The sequence below is a fragment of the Melozone crissalis genome, unplaced genomic scaffold (genome assembly GCF_028551555.1).
Source record: "Melozone crissalis strain CALT ecotype California unplaced genomic scaffold, PUWL_Pcris_2 ptg000105l_1, whole genome shotgun sequence".
In the NCBI taxonomy this organism is placed as follows: Eukaryota; Metazoa; Chordata; class Aves; order Passeriformes; family Passerellidae; genus Melozone; species Melozone crissalis.
The window spans coordinates 51,072-72,215 of record NW_026535882.1 but is presented as its reverse complement, the minus strand read 5'-3'; positions in this window follow the sequence as shown (position 1 = coordinate 72,215).

Genomic DNA, 21,144 nt, shown 5'->3' with positions numbered 1-21,144 from the left:
GTAGGGAACTAACAGTAAACTACTGGAAAGGAAACACCCAACACAAAAACAAGCCGTTTGATGAAGGGTGCATGTTGGAAAAAGGCAATACTCATACTTCTGTTCATTACCATCGAATCCTCACCTTTACAGAGCAGCCCACACCCCCATCCCCAGTGCAGGGTGCTGGCTGATTGCTGCTGTATTACAGCTTGAGGTTTAGAAGCCTGATTGCTTCATGTCATCTCCTGCATTTTTTAACAAAGTGCACAGATCCTCATGGAATAGTGATAGCACTTGCTGTACACAGCTGTTTTTAGGAGACAGAACAGCTATCTATTTGTCAGTCACACTGCATCTGCCTCGTACCACCATTCACAATATTGCTATTTCCAAATGCTTTCCTTGTGTTTTCTTTCTCCTGCTGTTTAAAAATGCAAGTGATGAAAGAGCACTGCCACATTTCAGACATCTCTTCAAACACAGTGGGATAACAAAGTCTGTGTCTCTTCATGATGACAATCCCAGGTGGACTGCAGCTCCAGGTTCAGGTAAGATCCTTTTGTAGCACATCTACATAATAACTCTATTGCCACCACCCTTTGCTTTAGTCAAACAAATTCTTTGGGCATGTAAGAGAAAAGCCCTGCTCCAGTCTTTTGGCCTTTCTTATCAAGTAACCCAGAAAGATAGGACATGAAATATTCACCAGAATTATTCAAGTCTGGCTGACTTTGATGAGCAGTGAAATTCAAATTTCCAGATAGAATGTATTATGATCTTTTAGTTTAACTCCAAATTTTAATTCTGTTTACTTGATAAATAGGGACATTTGGTGGTCCAATGCAGGCCCTGTTATAGGTTTTATTCATTCTCCAGTGATACCCCAAACCACTGAATGTGGAGGGAGGGAGGGAGGGAGGGAGGGACGTTGCCAGTCAAGGGAGTGCTGCAAACTTTTTATTTCCCTCTCAAACATCAATACTTGTGAATAAAAATAAAGACACACAATTACCATAATCTCCTTTGCAGCCTCTGCCCTTATTCTCTAACATAATTTTTCCACAACAAATTAAGCACCAAGATGCTGAAACCTTCATCCCTCTCATTTCATAAACAAACTCTTTCAAGAAATGTAGTTTGTTTTCAAATTAGATACCACATTCTTACTAATTAGCTGCTTTACTCAACTCATGCTTTTGTATGAGATACTCACAGTCTACAAGATGAGGATTTTTGTACATGATAAGAATAAAACCAGGAGACTTTGATCTCCATCTAGCAGTCACAAGGATCAGACCATGCCTGCATGGAGAGCAATTACTCAGAAGCAGGTGCTATCAAGTTCTTTTCTTTCTCTAAATAAAAGCCTTCATGGGTAGAATCAGCAAATTACAACTGATAAACACGACACAAACAATTTCCCCTGAAATACCTCAGGTTTATAGTCTAAACAACTCCTGGATAATTTGACAGCTAACATATATAAAAAAGCAAAGCCTACAGAAAAGCAATGATGACTTTTTTCCTTTACTTTTGAATTCCAGCATCTTCAAGTACAAAGGAAGGATTTTAAATATTATGTAAGTGTATGCTGGCTGAAACAGTTTAGACAAAGTGCAAACACCTAAAGAAAAAATAACAAGCCTGTCAAAATCTTAAAAGCAGATAAAGATACGAGATTGATTACCCACACAGAAGATATCTTGAATTTTTATATTTATCTGTGGATCAAAAAAAAAAATTATATTTTTATACCTTTTCTAACATCAAAAACATTCCCAGACTTCTAAAGATTTTGCCCCTGAGGGAAGGATGCTGCAGGGCAGGGGGTGACACTGCAGGCACAGCCCTGGCTGAGCCCTGAACTCCACCTGGGGCAGAGCAGATGGGGAAACAATCACAAAAGCAAACTCACAGAGTGAAAGTGGTGTCACAGGGATTCAAAACCCATTTCACCTCAATACAGGGAATTATAAAGAGCCTTTATTGGATGGAGAAACACACAGCTCTAGTTTCTGTGCAATCCTTTGCTTTCCTTAGTGCTTCAAGTGTTCCCCACTGGGGAAAACAGGTTAGAAGGGTAAGTCCATCAGAATGTTAATTCATGGAAATTCCTGTGGGGAAGAGCCTGATTTCTCATTGTTTACGCAAAGTAATGGAAAAATGTGAAACAACTTATGAGAGTCTACTTTTAATTCAGTCTGTAAAAGGTATCAGCTAACCTGAATAATGAAATAATGTTTAGAAACTAAAAAAAACAGTTAAGGTAAGACTATGAAACTGGTAAAAGAGCTACTTCCTCCAGAGCTGAGAGATCACTGTAAATAATTTTCTTTGGTTAAATAATTACAAGAAAACAAAACCACAACAACAAAACAAGAGAACATATGTTTAACTTTCAGGTGCAGGAAAAAGGCAGATTAATTTGGCATGACAGAAACATAAATCTCAGGAAAAGCACAATTTACTTGATAATTCTATTATTCCAGTTGACAGAGCTTTTGAACATGGAAAATAGTTCCTAACAGGTTTGCAAATCTCTGAGAAATTATTCAAATAAAAGGGAAAGAAGGCTATCTAAGTCTCTCATGTCACCTCTTTTTGAGAAGTTTTTGCTCTTTTTGTTTTAATATGGTAAATTATACTTGGTGCAATGATCTGTTTTAGCAGTAGTTTGCTATAGCATAAAATGAATCTTATGTTTACCTTGTGCAGTACATGACACTGGAAGTGCGGTCAAAATTCAGGTCTCTGAATGAATTTTTCACTTAAAAATGTCTTTCAGCTCAGATGATTGGGAACACAAATATGTGCTCTCTGTCACTTTGCTGTACTAAGCACTCCTCTTTAATGCTGGTGTCAGCACTATCGCAGTTTTACTGCTTGCTTATTTCTTTCGTATGCAAATCTTCAGAATAATGAACCAGGAGCTATCAGATCGCTTGAAAAAGTCTCTGGCAGATATTAATTGTGTTTATCCTGACTTGGCATGTTTTGTCAAGACTTGGAAGGTGGCAGGTACTGCCTTAACTTAGTTCAGACAAAAAACTCAGGAGTGTTTTAAAATAGATGAGGATTCACAAGAACTGTCCTATGTTAGACATTGCAGAGGGCAGCAGACAAACCTAGGCATAAAATGCAGCATCTGGAGTGAACAGATATTTTTATCTTTTTCTTGAAGCCACCAGTCTGATTCTGTAGCTTGATTAGAAATGGCTGTGCTTGTCATCAGATCTGGCCTGGCAATATGAACCTTGGCTGCACACAGGAATATCCCCCCTTCCACAAGCAGACAGTCCCATTGCTGTCTCCATGAATTTTTGAAATTAATGATCCATTTTTAGAGCTGAAGTAATTTTTGGCTCATCTCTTCACGGCCTACCTCCACAGAAAACAGGTGAGACACTAATGTTCTGTGGGACTGAGCTGGAACTACCTCAAATGGGTTTGTCAAACTCTAGAGATGCTTCATGTTCTACTGATATATCACAGTTTACTTGAACACCTACTTGTTTAAATACTGACACTGCTCATGGACTCTTTCCCCTGCTAACACAGCCCTTTTTTTTCCCCTAGTTCATTATGGCAGCCCCTGCAATGCAAGTGCTCTCCTGAGCTGCTCCTGCTTGTGTTCATTCCCAAAATGTTACAGTGGATTTAGAAAGCGTGCATGGGAATTGTTAACCCCCTGGCTGAAATACAAAAATCTCTCAGGTGAAACAAAGCAATTACTTAGGAGTGCCCAACTCACTCAATTTATCAAAGCTAATTATTTCAAGTATTAACTGATGTTTCACCAGGTAATCCATAGATCTTTCAGAGGTGTAATTAAAACTGGAGCTCTGAGCTGGGTGAGAACACCAAGGCCATGCCCTGCCCTTGTCCCTGTGCTCTCCAGGCAAGCAAACAGCCCCATTGAAATGCAGTAACACACTGCATCTGTGGAATGTTATTTTCCAAAGGCTGGATTGATAGCCTCTTGAATCCATTCATGGTTTGCTTATCCCAAAGAAAATTAAGATGCTGTCAGGAAAACAAACAAGAATTTTCAGCTTATTTACTCAAGCAATACAGGAGGCCATTCTTAGGAAGGATTCCACAGGAACCACTACTGTCAAAGACTGAGGAGAAAGGTGTTGGCTGGGCTCCCTCCCTAACAAACTGGAATTAGCCACGCTCCCATTCCCATCAGGAGACTGCTCAGCCCTGCTGGCTTTCTCATTGATGCTCTGCTGAGAGCCTGCCTGGAATTGCACCTAAAGGAAGGGCTGCTGCCTCAGGAGCGTGTACAAACATGAATTCACTATGATTAGGGTGGTTTTTTTGTGGAGAAGGTTCATCCTGACAGTAAAGAAGGATCAATAGCCAAGTACTAGATTGAGAATCCACAGCTGATCTGAGCAGAGAGCAAGAGATTGGAGTGGTGCTCAATACTTCCCAGCTGGACTGGGGTATTATACACATTAGCTCTTGTTGTTCAATACTACTAAAGCCCATGCAGCATTATATTATTTCTGATTTGTTGTATCTAAGCTTGAGCACAGTCTCTGATAATAAAAGGACAAGTCGCTAATCTCTGCATCACACAGTTGCTATCATCTGACAATTTTATATTCATACTTCATTGATTCCTGTGAAAGAAATATTCTCTGCTACTTTTGAAATTACATACATACATACAAGAAATGGCTCAGCCTTATCTCTGCAGCAAAAGTATCAAGATTTTTTTTAAAGAATGATAGTACAAAGCAGTGTGGTGACAATGTGATTTAGATGTGCTTACAAGTAAATCCAGTTTATGACAAAATTGAAGTAATAAATTCGTCTTATCTACTAGCATAAAGAGGGAGAGAAGCCACACTTCTGGAAGGACCTGATTTTGGAGAACGATGCAGCATATTACTTAAGATTTTATTATTTCTTAAAGACATACTCTTATTTGTTCTTTCATCAACATTTCAAAAAAAAAAGTCAATCTTTGATATTAAACATGTGCCTGTGCCTCAAGAACAAATGAAACAAAAGCAGGAGAAGTTACCTGTGAAGCACTAACTTCCTCTGTTACACCAACACTGTGTGAGATGTCAAGAAGAAGAGCACTGAAACCATTTGACCATAGTCACAGAGAAGAGAATCCAGCCTCATGCAATACAGTGTTTTTCTATAGAAAAATGCCTGGTCCTGCAAAGTGTCCGGTAAATGGCCTGTATCTTTGTTAGTATCTCCATATCTCCTGGAAGACAAATTTCAAACCACCCTCAGTACCACAACATTCAAGTTTCCCAATAAGCTTACAAGTGAAATATCCAGAATTTTAAACCCCTGAGCGCCCCAGCTGCCTTCCATCAGTGTGCTGGAAAATACTGCACAAATCTGCCCTAGCACAGCTTTAAACATCAGCTAATAGCTCCTCATGCATCTTCCTCTTGAATCCCTTTTCATTTGTTCTCCTGACAGAAACAGGCACAGCATCCTCTGGGCACACAGGCGCTTCCAGGACTGTAAAAGGATTCAGCCCTCTCAAGCTACCTCTGCAATTATACTGTAAAACTCCTCTTGTATCATTATACAGAGATCAAGCACCCCAAGGAACAACCCGCTTACTATAGGTCATACATTAATACCCAGATCCTGTTCTAATTACTGTGATGGTAACCCAATGTACAATTCATACAGTGAAGGAACAAGAGTCTGGCCAAGGTAGTGGTACTTGCTGATATTCAGAATGACCTCCAGAGTGGTTCTTTCATTTGTGCTCATCAAGACTTGGGGAAGTTCAGGGCCAAATCAATAAAAAGACATGTCCTGCCTCTACAGCCTGGGCAGAAATAGCCACATCGATAGAGAAAATAAATTCGTTTTCTGTAGTTGCATAGGATTAGTATCAAGGAAGACAAGACACATTTGACTTTTAAAATAAGTTTAAAAAAGGCTCAAAGAACCACCTATAAGTCTATCATCTATGAAAAACAAATTAGCATGTCTCCACTCAGAGCTAAGCTTTCCTAAGTACTAGACAATAGTAATTTTTAGAGATACTTTACTTGAAAAGCTCTTCACTTTTGTTACTTTGATGTGTTTTTATTGTTATGACAATATAAAATCCAAAACAATTTCCATACCATCCCTGTTTACTGAAAGCAACAACAATCAACACCTTTGTACTTTACAGATATTCAAGTCAACCCTACTTGCAAGCCAACCCAAAGGTAAAACAGCACTCACAGAACACAAATCACCTCCAGTGACCTGATGCAGACACAGAACACTCTGTCTAAGCAGAGCCACCTCCCTCCAAGGGCTGTGACAGAGCTGTGCCTGCTGCCAGCTCACAGACCCTTCCTTACAGCTCATCAGCCCCTCCTGCAGCCAGCTCAGAGCCTGGGACTCAGAGAGGAGCTTCCAGGTGACTGAGGGAGCCCCTCCTGGCACAAAGCCTGCGGGTTTTAGTGCTTGTTTCCATCTCTCTGTAGCACTGCTAAAGCAGGAGAGAGAAAGCTGAAAGCTTTCCAGTGGAAACAGGTAAACAGTTTAATTTAAATAAAATAAAAAAATGAAAAAAAGGGGGGAAAAATCGGCAAAAAAATGGAAAAAAATGGGGGAAAATGGAGAAAAACTAAAGGGAAAATGAGAGGGAGCTTCCAGGCTCAGAGCGTGGTGAATGGTGAGAGAAATTGGGGGGAAAATGGGGAAATTGGGAAAAAATGGAAAAAATTTAAAAATTGGAGGAAAATGGGGAAAAAATTGGCAAAAAAATTGGAAAAAATAGGGAAATAATGGGAAAAACAAAGGGAAAATGAGGGGGAGGTTCTGGCACAGAGTGTGGTCAATGGTGAGAGAAATTAGGGGAAAAACGGAGAAATTGGGAAAAAATGAAAAAAATTTAAAATTTCCTGGGTGCAATAGGTTTTTGGAGGATGCATATTCCTGAGTACAGTCAGATCGTGAGCCCTCTTTACCTGGTCCCCCGCAAGAAGAACAATTTCCAGTGGGGCCCTCAGCAGCAACAAGCCTTTGTCCAGATCAAGCAGGAGATTGCTCATGCAGTAGCCCTTGGCCCAGTCAGGACAGGACCAGAGGTAAAGAACATGCTCTACTCTGCAGCCGGGAACCATGGCTTGTCCTGGAGTCTTTGGCAGAAGGTGCTTGAGGAGACTTGGGGTCGACCACTGGGATTTTGGAGTCGAAGCTACAGAGGGTCTGAAACCAACTACACTCCAACAGAGAAGGAAATCTTGGCTGCCTATGAAGGAGTCCAGGCTGCCTTGGAGGTAATAGGCACTGAAGCACAACTCCTCCTGGCACCCCGACTACCGGTGCTGGGGTGGATGTTCAAAGGCAAGGTTCCTTCCACTCACCATGCCACCAGTGCTACATGGAGCAAGTGGATTGCTCTTATCACTCAGCGCGCCCGTATAGGCAAACTGAATCGCCCTGGGATTTTGGAGGTCATTACAAATTGGCCCGAAGGTGAGAATTTTGATGTCACAGATGAAGAGGAACAAGAACCAGTGACACGTGCTGAAGAGGCTCCTCCCTATAACCAACTGCCACCAGAGGAAACACGCTACGCTCTTTTCACTGACGGTTCCTGTCGCATCATAGGGATGAACCGGAAGTGGAAAGCAGACGTAAGGAGCCCCACATGACAGGTTGCACAAGCTACCGAAGGAGAAGGTGGATCAAGCCAACTTGCTGAACTCAAAGCTGTTCAGCTGGCCCTGGACATTGCTGAGAGAAGTGGCCAAAGCTCTACCTCTACACTGATTCATGGATGGTAGCCAATGCTCTGTGGGGATGGCTGGAGAGGTGGGAAAAGGCTAACTGGCAACGTAGAGGGAAACCAATTTGGGCTGCTGATGAGTGGAAAGACATTGCTACCAGGGTAGGGAGGCTACCTGTGAAAGTCCGCCATGTAGATGCCCATGTACCCAAGAGTAGGGCCAATGAGGAGCACCAAAACAATGAGCAGGTAGACCAAGCTGCAAAGATAGGGGTGTCAAAAATAGACCTAGATTGGGAACATAAGGGAGAGTTATTCCTAGCTCGACGGGCCCATGATGCCTCAGGCCACCAGGGCAGAGATGCCACCTATAAGTGGGCACGAGACCGAGGGGTGGATCTAACCATGGACAGTATTTCTCAGGTTATCCACGACTGTGAGACGTGTGCTGCCATCAAGCAGGCCAAGCGAGTGAAGCCCCTATGGTACGGTGGGCGGTGGTCCAAGTACAAGTATGGGGAGGCCTGGCAGATTGACTACATCACACTGCCCCAGACACGCCAGGGCAAGCGCTACGTGCTGACCATGGTGGAAGCCACCACTGGATGGTTGGAAACCCACCCTGTGTCTCATGCTACAGCCCGGAACACCATCCTGGGCCTTGAAAAGCAAGTTCTGTGGAGACATGGCACCCCTGAGAGGATCGAGTCCGACAACGGGACTCATTTCAAGAACAGCCTTATCAACACCTGGGCTAGGGAACATGGCATTAAGTGGGTGTATCATATCCCCTACCATGCACCAGCTGCAGGAAAAGTGGAGAGGTACAATGGACTACTAAAAACCCAGTTGAAAGCTTTGGGTGGGGGATCTTTCAAGAATTGGGAGCAGCATTTAGCAAAGGCCACCTGGTTAGTTAACACCCGAGGTTCCACCAACCGAGCAGGTCTTGCCCAGTCTGAGTCCCTGAATGTAATAGAAGGAGACAAAGTCCCAGTGGTACATATCAGAGGTTTGTTAGGGAAGACTGTGTGGATCAATTCTGCCTCGAGTACAGACAAACCCATTAATGGGGTTGTCTTTGCTCAGGGACCAGGTTGCACGTGGTGGATAATGCAAAGAGATGGAACAACACGATGTGTACCTCAGGGAGATCTGATTGTGGGGTAAGAATGATGTGCAATATCACTGTTCATTGGATGTTACTGCCATTGTCTGTACATTAAACCATACAGACATGAGATAGAAGGAAATGTGTAATTGCCGAAGGTCTGAGCAAGTGATAGATGGAGCTTTAAGTGACTAAAGTGAAAAGGGGGAATCCTGCAGCTCTGTAATATAGGGCCTGGATTCAGTGGTCCAGTGTGGGGATGTGATGAAGGCATGATGGGTATTGCTTGTAATTTTGGGGAAACAGATGGAAATTTTGTATGAATAATGCATGATGTGTTGTAGTATGTTGATGATATGGGGATAAGGGGTGGAATGTCCTGGGGTGACGTTATGATGCTTGTATCCCCATTCATATGTTCTGTGCCTTTAAGACCGGCTCTGAAGAGGGGAAGTTTTGTTTGGGTTTCTCTTATCAGGGACACAGAGACGGGCAGTACATAGGGCTGTTTTCGCTTCTTGCTTTCAGCTTGCTGCTTTGCTTGCTCTCTTTTCTGCTCTCGCTTCTGCTCTGCTTTGACCTCTGCTTATTAGCTAGTTTAGCTAATGTTCTGGTTTGACACTGGCACAATGCCAGTGCCCCCATGAAAATTCCCCCCTCCCTGGCATCTGCTGTGAGGTGGTACCTGGGAATAAACAAAGCAGGCTCCTGCTTAAGGAAAAGAGAGAAAAAAACTTTATTAACTAAACTACAAAAACTAAACTACAAAAGAAAAAGGGAAAAAACACAAGGAAAATGAAAACTACACAGAAACACTTCCTTATCCTCCTCCCACCAAATTCCCAAGTACATTTACATTTCCAAAATTATCCACACTCAGTCTGGCACCACCCTTTAGAAAAATCAATCTTCAGCTCATAAGGGATAGACGGAGTCCTTCCTTGTGCCACGGACTTCTTGTCACAATCAGCAATCCGCCCGGAGTCTTGCTATCTCGGGACATCTCCTTTCCATGCCAAGGTGCTCTCACCACCAGGCATGGGATGGGGCAGGGGCTTGCCTTCAGGGCCTTTTAAGGATGCCTCGTCTCGTTCCAAGCAGAGCACAGTCTCATCTCTGGGACCTTTGTCCCCCCCATTTCTTCTATACCCCCTGGGGCCGAGGGGTCTCAAAACCAAACTCTCTTGACTCCGAGCCTCCGCTTCCCCCTGCAATGCAGCCTCTGCATCACCAGGAAAGAGTCCATGGATATACAACAAAAAAGAGTCCAGCAAAAATTGCCACTCCATCTTCCTCCATTCCTTCAACATCTCTCTTTTCCCTTTGCCAGACCCCCCATTACTGGCCTGGTTTCTTCCTTCATCTTCCACTCCTATCCCTTTTCTAGGAAAGGTAATGTTCTACGAAGTTTTCATTATCCACAAGGGTTAAAAGCTCTCCCAGGCGGCCGGACTGCCCGCTGCCCCCCCCCCCCCCCGCCTTCTCCTCCAGCCGTGCTGCCAGCACATGATATCAAGTTTCAAAGTATACAGTTCTAGCACGGGCTGCATTCTCTCCATCTCCAAAAGGGTGGGGGGGGGAATAAACAGGTCGCTCAATGGTCCGCCACCCTTCCTCCGAACCCGGGCCTACCGTAGATGGGCCACGTGGCTTTCCCCTCCCCCAGCCCAGCCAGCAACTGGGCCGGAGGAGAGAGGCCCGACTCCTTCACGCCGGAAATCCCAAGAGACCTCTGAAGGACAAGAGCCCTGCTTTTAACCCCTTGGGTTCGTAGTCTCAAGAGGCGGATCCAAATGCCCCACTGGTCAAACCAGGTGCTCATCTTAAAATCCGACCACCCATTGGTAACCACAGCAAAACAACATATCCCAGATGTCCCATTTCCGGTCAAACCACGACAGCTAAACAGTCCAAATTCCTTCCTGGACTGTTTCTCCCTTCCTGTTTCTGTGACCATCTTGAACCTGCTCCAGACTGGGACCTGGGAACACCGAGGGTTTGCACCGTTTTGGCCTGCAGCAGCTGCCCCAGTGCCGGAGGGACTGAGAACAGAGCAACCACCCCCGAAAGAGACTTTCTGATTTTGTCATCTTTCTCAGAGCGGTGTCATCTGGTATTGTTCATTTTGTGTGCTGGGGGGTGCTGTGCCAGTCAAATAAACAGGTTCTTTCCACTTGTGTCCAGGGAATCCTTCCTGAACCGGTTGGGGAGAGGGGCCGTGTGGGTTTGCTTTCTGGAGGGGCCCCTTTGGACGTTTTCTCCCAAATTTGCCCTAAACCAGGACAAAATTTGGTGCCAACGCATGGGGCTTGAGAGAGAGTGGCAAAAACCCTGGTCTGAGTGCATTTTGGTTGCCATTACTCTGTGTTGGTATAAAGCAGTTAATGGCCATGTTTTTTGAATTCATAATGTCTCTTGGGGTGGAGGCTTGCATGCATTTCTGGTCCCCAGGTGCAGAGGATCATTAATGGGACATCACACCATGATCAATATGATCAAGTGAAGCCAATTTATTACAAAAAGCAAGCCATATTTATACTGTTCTCTATTGTTCTCACCTCAAGCTAATATATGATTGGTTAAATCCTTTTTACGCACGCATTTTGGCATTTCAGTTAATTTTAGTCTTTCTTCTTCATGCATCTTGCTGTGGTTTTCTTGTCTGCCTTTGCATCCTGAACCGCCTGCTGCTGATCGTGTTCTTCTTCTTTGGTGTCCTTCAAGGGCATAGTGACCTTACTCAGTTTCTATGAAGGCTGCATTGTGCATATGTTGCATATGTCCATTGTGCTGCAAAAAACCCTCAACACTCCTCCCAATGCTTTCTGGTCATTCAAGTGCCCTTCAGCTGACTGGTTTCATGCTTTCAGCTTCAGGGAATTGCTCAATCTTTCTGAAGCTCAAATAAATATCGTATTAGTCAACATCTTAATTGTGTGTATATCTCACAGAATTACCTTTTCTTTTGTCTTTGTCTCAAACTTTTGCTGTACAGAAATCTCTGGGGGATGGTGGACATGTCAGATGCTGCTGGGACATCCCAGAGCACTTGGACCTTGGCTCTGCACAGGAGAGCTTTTCATCCCCTTTCTCTCTTTTCCTCCCTTTGGGCATGGAGGGAGCTCCTGACTTCAGTGTGTGACTCGTGTGTGCAAAGAGCAAATCTGGGCAGAATCAGGGCAGGGAGGGTTTGGGGGGACCTTGGGATCTGTGCTGGGCACAGAAGGTGTTTTCCATTGCTCTGAGGCTGTCTGCTGTGGAAAGTGGATTTAATATCCAGCAGAGGAATGACTTGCATTTGATGGAACTGTGCCTTCCCTTGGCTTTGTTGGCTGACAAGATACAGAGAAGCACACACAGAGCTACAAACTCCTGGATTCCAGTAGTGTTCAGATGGAAATTCCAAGAGGAGGTAGGGTCAAGATGTGTGCTTGCCTTGTGGTCAGCCTTAAATACCCCTTGGTCTTCCTGGGCCCTTCCTCCAGGTGGGCCTTGGGCTCATTTGGTCCCTCAGGAGCTGGGCTGGGGGCTGCAGAGGTGGCTGTGGAGCATTGCCTGTGCTGTGCCAGGGACTGGCAGCCACTGCTGGGCTGGGATAGAGGCTCTGGGGGGATTGGGGTCACAGGCAGGGCAGGGCTGGCCTCACAGGGCAGGGCAAGGCTGGACCTGCCCCTTCCTCCCCCACATACAAAATGTTTAGAGCCAACAATCTCCTCCAGTCTGTCACAACAGGGAATGTTGGAGGTGAAATCCCAATTGTGACCATGGGCACCTGGCTGAGAAGGACAGTTCTGTTCCATAGGAAGGAAAGCACGGAGCCTCAGTGTTTGGAAGGCAGGTGAGAGTCTCAGTAGGCCAAGGCCAGCCAGACTTGTCAGGAATGGCAGATTTTGTCTGGGAGCAGTCTTTGGATATAGGGAATTCTGGAGGTGGAAGTCCAATCTCAGCCATGCCTGCCTGGAGAAGCAGGTCAGTTCTTTCTCATAGGGAGGAAAGGACGGAGCCTTCCCCAGTGTTTTGGGAACAGATGGGAGGTGACTCTCCTGAAACCATTGCCAGCCAGACTTGTCCTGGCAATATTCCTATGGGAAAAATTTGGAGTTGAAATCCCAGTTCTGGCTATGGGTACTTAGAAGAGATTGACAGTTGTTTTCACAGCAAGGAAAGCACAGAGCCGCAGTGCTCCAGGAGCTGATGAGAGGCAGCCCTTGGCATCCCAACATCAGCCAGAGCTGTGCGGTGGCCCCTGGGAGGCCAAGCCAGCCAGGCCTGTTCCATGTTCCCTCAGTTCCATGGGACCCAATGGTCCTTTGCTTCCATGTGTCCCTGAGGTGCCATAATGCCCCCTTGGTGACACAAGGCCCTGAAGGGTCACAATGGTCTCCATGGTTCCATCAGGCCCCAGAGAGCCATAATGGTCTCTGGGTTCCATGAAGCCCCGCTGTGTCACCACGGCCCCTTGGTTCCATGGGCTCCAGTGGTGCCACGATGATCCCCTCGGTTCCATGAGGTTCCCTACTGTCACCACGGTGTCCTTGGAGCCTCTGGGACTCTCAGTGTGTTCCCAGTCAGCCCCAGTATGGTTACAGACATCCCCAGTATATCTACAGTAGCCCTCAGCACACTCACAGTCATTCCCAGTCACATCCACTTGGCCCAGTAAGGTTCCACTTTCCACCAGTAGGATCCCAGTCACTCCCAGTGAAGGGAAGAGACCGGGATGGACTGTGACAGGCTGGGATAGACTGGGACACCGTGATACACCGGGACACTCTGGGATTCACCGTGCCCAGCACTGGGACCCACTGGGAGCAGGATCAGAGCACGCTGGGACCCAGCAGGGCCAGAACTGGGGCAACAGGGATCACAGTGGGATCAACTGGGATATAATGGGAGTGACTGTAACCATACTGGGAGGGACTGGGAACACACTGAGAGCGACTGGAGTCACTGAGTCTACATTGGGGGCAACTGGGATTGACTGGGACTGTGCTGGGGAAGACTGGGATCACAGTGGATTCATACTGGGATCATACTGGGAGTGACTGGGTCTGTGCTAGGGTGTCGTGGTTTTGGTTTGTTAATTTAAGATCTCTTTAATTTTGGGATTTTTTTAGCTAATGCACTAAAGAATGTGGTGGGTTTGGTGTTGGTTAATTACTAATACACTTATTTTTTGTTGTTAGATAGGATTAGGAGGAAGGTAAAGCAGGGTCAAAACTTTAAAAGCGTAGAAAGAAAAATTTTATTAATAGCAACTAAAAGGAAAAAAAAAGGTAGTAAGAATCAAAGCAAAGTTTTTAGAATATTTCTCCCCACAACTTTTTCTTTGTCACTGACAATGTAAAGAAACTAAACTTAAGATTTCTAGTCAGTTTACTACCTCTAAAATAGTCTTTTTTAGTTCACTGAGGGAGAGAAGTCCCTCTTGTTAAAGTTATGGAGACTTTTCTACAAAAGGAAAAACCATTTTCTCATGGTTCTCAATTTTGTCATGAATAACAACCACCAGGGCAACCTTGCTATCGTAAAATCTTTCTTATTTCTACAAGCCTTCCCACAGCTTGGAGATGGGCTATGTTGATTTATGGGGTATTGTTTTAAAGATGAGCTGTGCAAAGTCAGAAGTTCTCATTATCTATCTCTCAAATCATCTTCATCTCTGGGAGCAGAGATCTTCATTTTTAGAAGCACAAGGCTATGCTCTTTCTTTGTACAGACTTCTCATGAGATTACAGCTATTTCAGCATCTGCTTACTTTAACATAGAAGCCTTTACCTAATATCAATTCAAACACTTTCATTTCCTTATAGTTTTATGTGTTATAAGGGAAAATAGTCTTTTCTTTATAGCTTACAAGAGGATTTCAGCTCTAAAAACAAAGCATCTTCTCAACCCCTCCCATCTGGGACTTACTTACCTTCTTCTTTATTAACTTGAATGTCTTCCTCTTGTTTTTAATATACTTGCATTTTGTTCTTTTCTCTCACTCAAAAGAAGATTGAAGTACTGAGAAAGTTAACATGACGCCTGAAGCCCACCTGACCCACCAATAACTTGTAACAGAAAGCTGTGGCTCGGTTGTGTTCAGATCAGCTTTATAGTTAGTGTTTAGTTTTCTACAGCAGCTACAGAAGTCTCTGGTCTCAGCCATGCTAAGAAGAAGAAGCAGCAGCCTGACAGCGAGATCTTCACAGCCAGAGCCAGCCCTGCCCTGGCTAAAGGTCCGCAGCCTCCCCGTCTCCTTGCCTGGCAGCTGCTGAAGCCCAGCCCGGCCAAACCAGAGCCCATGGAGAGAGAAGCCAGCAAGAAGCCCAGAAAATAGAAAAGAAGCCCAGCCCGCAGCAAGACTGCCCAGCCCAGCCCAGCCCAGACGCAGAGCTGAAGCCAAAACCCAAACCCAGCACCTCCCTGCCGACCAACAAAGAAAAGTTTCTGAATTTTTTGGTCTTTACCATGTGTGTTTCACAAAAGCATGTCTAGCTTTTCAGCAGCTCAACAGACTGTCAGATACACAAAAAACTTTGCATCACTTCCCTAAATTTCCTCCCATTCCAAAAAATAACACAGGGGCCACTGGGAGAAACTGGGATCAGACTGGGAGGAAATGGGAGCAACTAGGACGAAGCTGGGAGCAACTGGGAGCAGCTAGGAGCAAGCTGGGAGCAACTGGGATCATCATGGCATCAGAGTAGGATCATACTGGGAGGCACTGGGTCTGTGCTAGAGGCAACTGGGATCACCCTGGGAGGAAATGGAACTATGCTGGGACAAACTGGGATCATACTGGGAGCAACTGGCACCACACTGAGGGTGACTGAGATCCTTCTGCAATCATACTGGAAGTGACTAGGGGCAGGCTGAGGGCAATTGGGACCATGTTGGGGCAACTGGGATGTACAGGAAGTGACTGGAATCATGCTGGAGGTGACTGGGAGTGGCTAAGAGCAAATGGAATCCTACTGGAAGCTACTGGGAGCAACTGGGAACAACTGGGAGTGAGTGGAAACACATTAGGGAAAACTGGGATGTACTGGGAGAGACCAGAAGTGACTGGACTCACAAAAGAATCATAAAGGAAGTTACTGGAATAATACTGGGAGTATCTGGGAGTGACTGGAATCATACTGGGTGACTTGGAGTAACTGGGACCATACTGGGGGCAAATGGCACCGTACTGAGAGTGACTGGGTTCATCCTGGAATCATACTGGGAAGGACTGGAACTATACTGGGAGTGCCTGCAATTATAGTAGGGGTGAATGGAAACACCTGGGATCATACTGGGATCATGCTGGGAGTGACTGGGATGATACTGGGAACATCCTGAGTGTAACTGGAAGTGACTGGGACCACCCTGGGGGTGACTGGGAGCCACAGGGCCCATGCTGGGAGTGACCTGGGGGGAACTGGGTGAACTGGCCCAGCTCTGGGTTATTCTCCCTCAGGGCTGCCCTGGGTCCTGCTGCCACCCTGGGCCCCACAGAACCAAGGGACAGGGAACAGCGACAGGGCATATGTCGTGGTTTGACCGGAAGTGGGACATCTGGGATATGTTGTTTTTGCTGTGGTTACCAATGGGTGGTCGGATTTTAAGATGAGCACCTGGTTTGACCAGTGGGGCATTTGGATCCGCCTCTTGAGACTACAAACCCAAGGAGTTAAAAGCAGGGCTCTTGTCCTTCAGAGCCCTCTTGGGATTTCCGGCGGGAAGGTAGTGTGGTCTCTCCCCCGGCCCAGTTGCTGGCTGGGCTGGGGGAGGGGAAAGCCACGTGGCCCATCTACGGTAGGCCTGGATTTGGTGGAAGGGTGGGGGGAGCATCGTGCGACCTGTTTATCCCCCCCCCCCTCCTTTGGAGATGGAGAGAATGCAGCCTGTGCTTGAACTGTTTACCTTGAAACTTGATATCATGTGCTGGCAGCACGGCTGGAGGAGAAGGGGGGGGCAGCGGGCAGTCCGGCCGCCTGGGAGAGCTTTTAAACCTTGTGGATAGTGAGAACTTCATGGAACATTACCTTTCCTGGGAAAGGGATAAGAGTGGAAGATGAAGGAAGAAACAGGCCAGTAAGGGGGTCTGGCAAAGGGAAGGAGAGATGTTGAAGGAATGGAGGAAGATGGAGTGGCAATCTTGCTGGACTCTTTTGTTGTGTATCCATGGACTGTTTCCTGGTGATACAGAGGCTGCATTGCAGGGGGAGCGGAGGCTCGGAGTCAAGAGAGTTTGGTTTTGAGACCCCTCGGCCCCAGGGGGTATAGAAGAAATGGGGGGGACAAAGGTCCCAGAGATGAGACTGTGCTCTGCTAGGAACGAGACGAGGCATCCTTAAAAGGCCCTGAAGGCAGGCCCCTGCCCCATCCCATGCCTGGTGGTGAGAGCACCTTGGCATGGAAAGGAGATGTCATGAGATAGCAGGACTCCGGGTGGTTGCTGATTGTGACAAGAAGTCCGTGGTACAAGGAAGGACTCCGTCTACCCCTCATGAGCTGAAGATCTGATTTTTTTCTAAAGGGTGGTGCCAGACCGAGTGTGGATAATTTTGGGAAATGTAAATGTACTGGGAATTTGGTGGGAGGAGGAGGAGGAGGAAGTGTTTCTGTGTAGTTTTCATTTTCCTTGTGTTTTTTCCCTTTTTCTTTTGTAGTTTAGTTTTTGTAGTTTAGTTAATAAAGTTTTTTTTTTTCCTTTTTCCTTGAGCAGGAGCCTGCTTTGCTTATTTCCGGGTACCATCTCACAGCAGATGCCAGGGAGGGGGGGGAATTTTCATGGGGGGCACTGGCATTGTGCCAGTGTCAAACCATAACATTTATTTGGTTTCCCCTGACCGGGAATCGAGTTTTAAGAGAGTGATGGGATGAAGCTGTGAGATGGGACCAAAGAGGAATAAGAACAAAGCATGTATTAAGTTGGTTTATTGTGTAGGAATGTTTTGTAATTTATTTAATAATTTTAGAATGTTTGTAGTCTCAAGAGGCGAAGGGTGGAAAGCAACCGCCCGGAGTCCCTGGTGGTCTAGTGGTTAGGATTCGGCGGTCTCACCGCTGCGGCCCGGGTTCGATTCCCGGTCAGGGGAAACCAAATAAATGTTATGGTTTGACACTGGCACAATGCCAGTGCCCCCCATGAAAATTCCCCCCCCTCCCTGGCATCTGCTGTGAGATGGTACCCGGAAATAAGCAAAGCAGGCTCCTGCTCAAGGAAAAAGGAAAAAAAAAAACTTTATTAACTAAACTACAAAAACTAAACTACAAAAGAAAAAGGGAAAAAACACAAGGAAAATGAAAACTACACAGAAACACTTCCTCCTCCTCCTCCTCCCACCAAATTCCCAGTACATTTACATTTCCCAAAATTATCCACACTCGGTCTGGCACCACCCTTTAGAAAAAAATCAAATCTTCAGCTCATGAGGGGTAGACGGAGTCCTTCCTTGTACCACGGACTTCTTGTCACAATCAGCAACCGCCCGGAGTCCTGCTATCTCATGACATCTCCTTTCCATGCCAAGGTGCTCTCACCACCAGGCATGGGATGGGGCAGGGGCCTGCCTTCAGGGCCTTTTAAGGATGCCTCGTCTCGTTCCTAGCAGAGCACAGTCTCATCTCTAGGACCTTTGTCCCCCCCATTTCTTCTATACCCCCTGGGGCCGAGGGGTCTCAAAACCAAACTCTCTTGACTCCGAGCCTCCGCTCCCCCTGCAATGCAGCCTCTGTATCACCAGGAAACAGTCCATGGATACACAACAAAAGAGTCCAGCAAGATTGCCACTCCATCTTCCTCCATTCCTTCAACATCTCTCCTTCCCTTTGCCAGACCCCCTTACTGGCCTGTTTCTTCCTTCATCTTCCACTCTTATCCCTTTCCCAGGAAAGGTAATGTTCCGTGAAGTTCTCACTATCCACAAGGGTTAAAAGCTCTCCCAGGCGGCCGGACTGCCCGCTGCCCCCCCCTTCTCCTCCAGCCGTGCTGCCAGCACATGATATCAAGTTTCAAGGTAAACAGTTCAAGCACAGGCTGCATTCTCTCCATCTCCAAAGGAGGGGGGGGGGAGATAAACAGGTCGCACGATGCTCCCCCCACCCTTCCACCAAATCCAGGCCTACCGTAGATGGGCCACGTGGCTTTCCCCTCCCCCAGCCCAGCCAGCAACTGGGCCGGGGGAGAGACCACACTACCTTCCCGCCGGAAATCCCAAGAGGGCTCTGAAGGACAAGAGCCCTGCTTTTAACTCCTTGGGTTTGTAGTCTCAAGAGGCGGATCCAAACGCCCCACTGGTCAAACCAGGTGCTCATCTTAAAATCCGACCACCCATTGGTAACCACAGCAAAAACAACATATCCCAGATGTCCCACTTCCGGTCAAACCACGACAGCATAGCTGAGGGACAGGGGACAGGGACGTGGAGAGGTAGAAGGGAGTTCCAGGGGGTCCTTGAGCCCAGGAAAGGGGAGTGCAGGGTTTCCCAAAAAGGGGGGACCAGGGTGGGGACATCCAGGATGTTCGAGAACGAGGAGTTCAGGGGGTCTCTGGTTTTGCACAAAGCTGGGGCTGGGGGCTGGGAAAGCCAGGAATGGGGGACCATGGCATTCCAGGGAGTCCCAGGGTCAAGCCCATGGCCAGTCTGGAGGCTGGGAGCCATGGGATGGCCGGGAAAAGGGGAGCAGGGAGCCCTGATGTCCAGAACAGGGGGATTCAGGGGGTCCCTGCGCAGGATAAGAAGAGCAGGGGGGTCCCGGTGCCAGCAGTGCCGGTTCAGGGTCCTGGTGCCGGGGGTCCCACTCCCCCCTGGCCCCCCAGGAGCGGCCCCAGCCCCAGCGCTGGAGCCATTGCGCTGCTCCTCCTCACTGCCTGTGTGATCCCAGCATGATCCCAGTAGAACTCAGTCACCCGTGTGAAATACAAAGCTGTGTTTCGTGTCAGGTACAAACAGGCAACGTGTGTATTTGTGAATGTGAAATGTGTGGACCTCGACAATGGGAGAGCTGTGAATTCTAATAATAACTGAGGAGAATAAAGCATGGAAAAAGGCCTTTGAACCTATCTTTTGTTTGCAAATTAACCCTAGTTGATTTAGGAGCATTGGAATTAAAGTATTAAAGATGCTGCTTTTTGCCTGCATTTAATCCATAATAAGCTCTGCAATAATAACCTTTTGAAGGATAATTTTAGAATATTACTTGTATCCTTGAAACTGTAGCTTTGCAATATATATAAAGGAAATATGCTTATCTCATGCCTTGTTGAAGCAGAGAAAAACAGCTTGAGAAAGGAAGATGAACATCACCTCAAGGATTTATGGTTTCGACCAAAGGGAAACTGGACCGCCACCATCTGGGATCCTCCTTTTGAGATACATCTTGAGAAACTAAGATCACAATAGTGTATAGAATCATGATGTAATAATTTGGAATAAAAATTGCTGATGAGTAAAAAAATTGGAAATAGAAACTGCTGAAAAAGCTGATGAGTACCCCTATAAATACCTGCAACCATCAACTATCGGTGTGCAGTTGGAGGGAAAACTTCCCCCACTGTACCCAGCGCTGTATTGCTCATACTTTACCATATTAAATAATAAATTGATTGCTGCTTGAATATTGGCCTAGTCAAGCTTCTTATTCATAACACTGTTAGCTGTGCTCTTCTATGGGCTGGCCATGGCACTTGGTAATTAATATGCTGAAATTCTGTGAACTGAATTCACACCTTACAGGGCTGTGTTCACTGGGCCTGCTGGATCAGTGCCCACTTCCTTCCTCTGGTCCTCCTCACTCCAGGACTGTAAGAGACCAGCATGGGGTCAAAGACCCTGCAGTATCATTACCCTCTAGTAATGCTCAGAGGTCCTCTAAAGGCTGTGTAATGCACAGCATCTGGGTGTGGGGCATGTGCTAAGGAGAATGAAAGAGTCTGTGAGAAAGCTGAGCTGCTCTTACATGGGACTGAAAAAATGACAGGAACTTTTTGGCATATAAAGCTTTTCTTCCAGGTCAGGGACCAGGGAAGGCCTAATCAGCTGTGGCCCTACAGGGCAAGTCTGTGCTAACTCCCAGCACCAAGTGCAGGGCTGTGGGACAGGGCTCCTACAACAGCAGCACAGCTCTGTGCAAGAGCCCAGCCTTGCACCTGGGTTCCTGCCTGCTTCCCCTTTAGAGACAGCTGTGGCCCGAGGATTTGTGTCTGAGGGAGAGCTCCGTCCTTGGACCTCCTGACCTTTCCCAAGTGGCCAAATGGGGATGCACCAGCAGCACTGCTGGGACGGTGCTGGCTCAGTGGCTGTTTTTTGAGACTGTGCCCCCCATATCAGCTTTATGTGTGTATGGGGGTGCT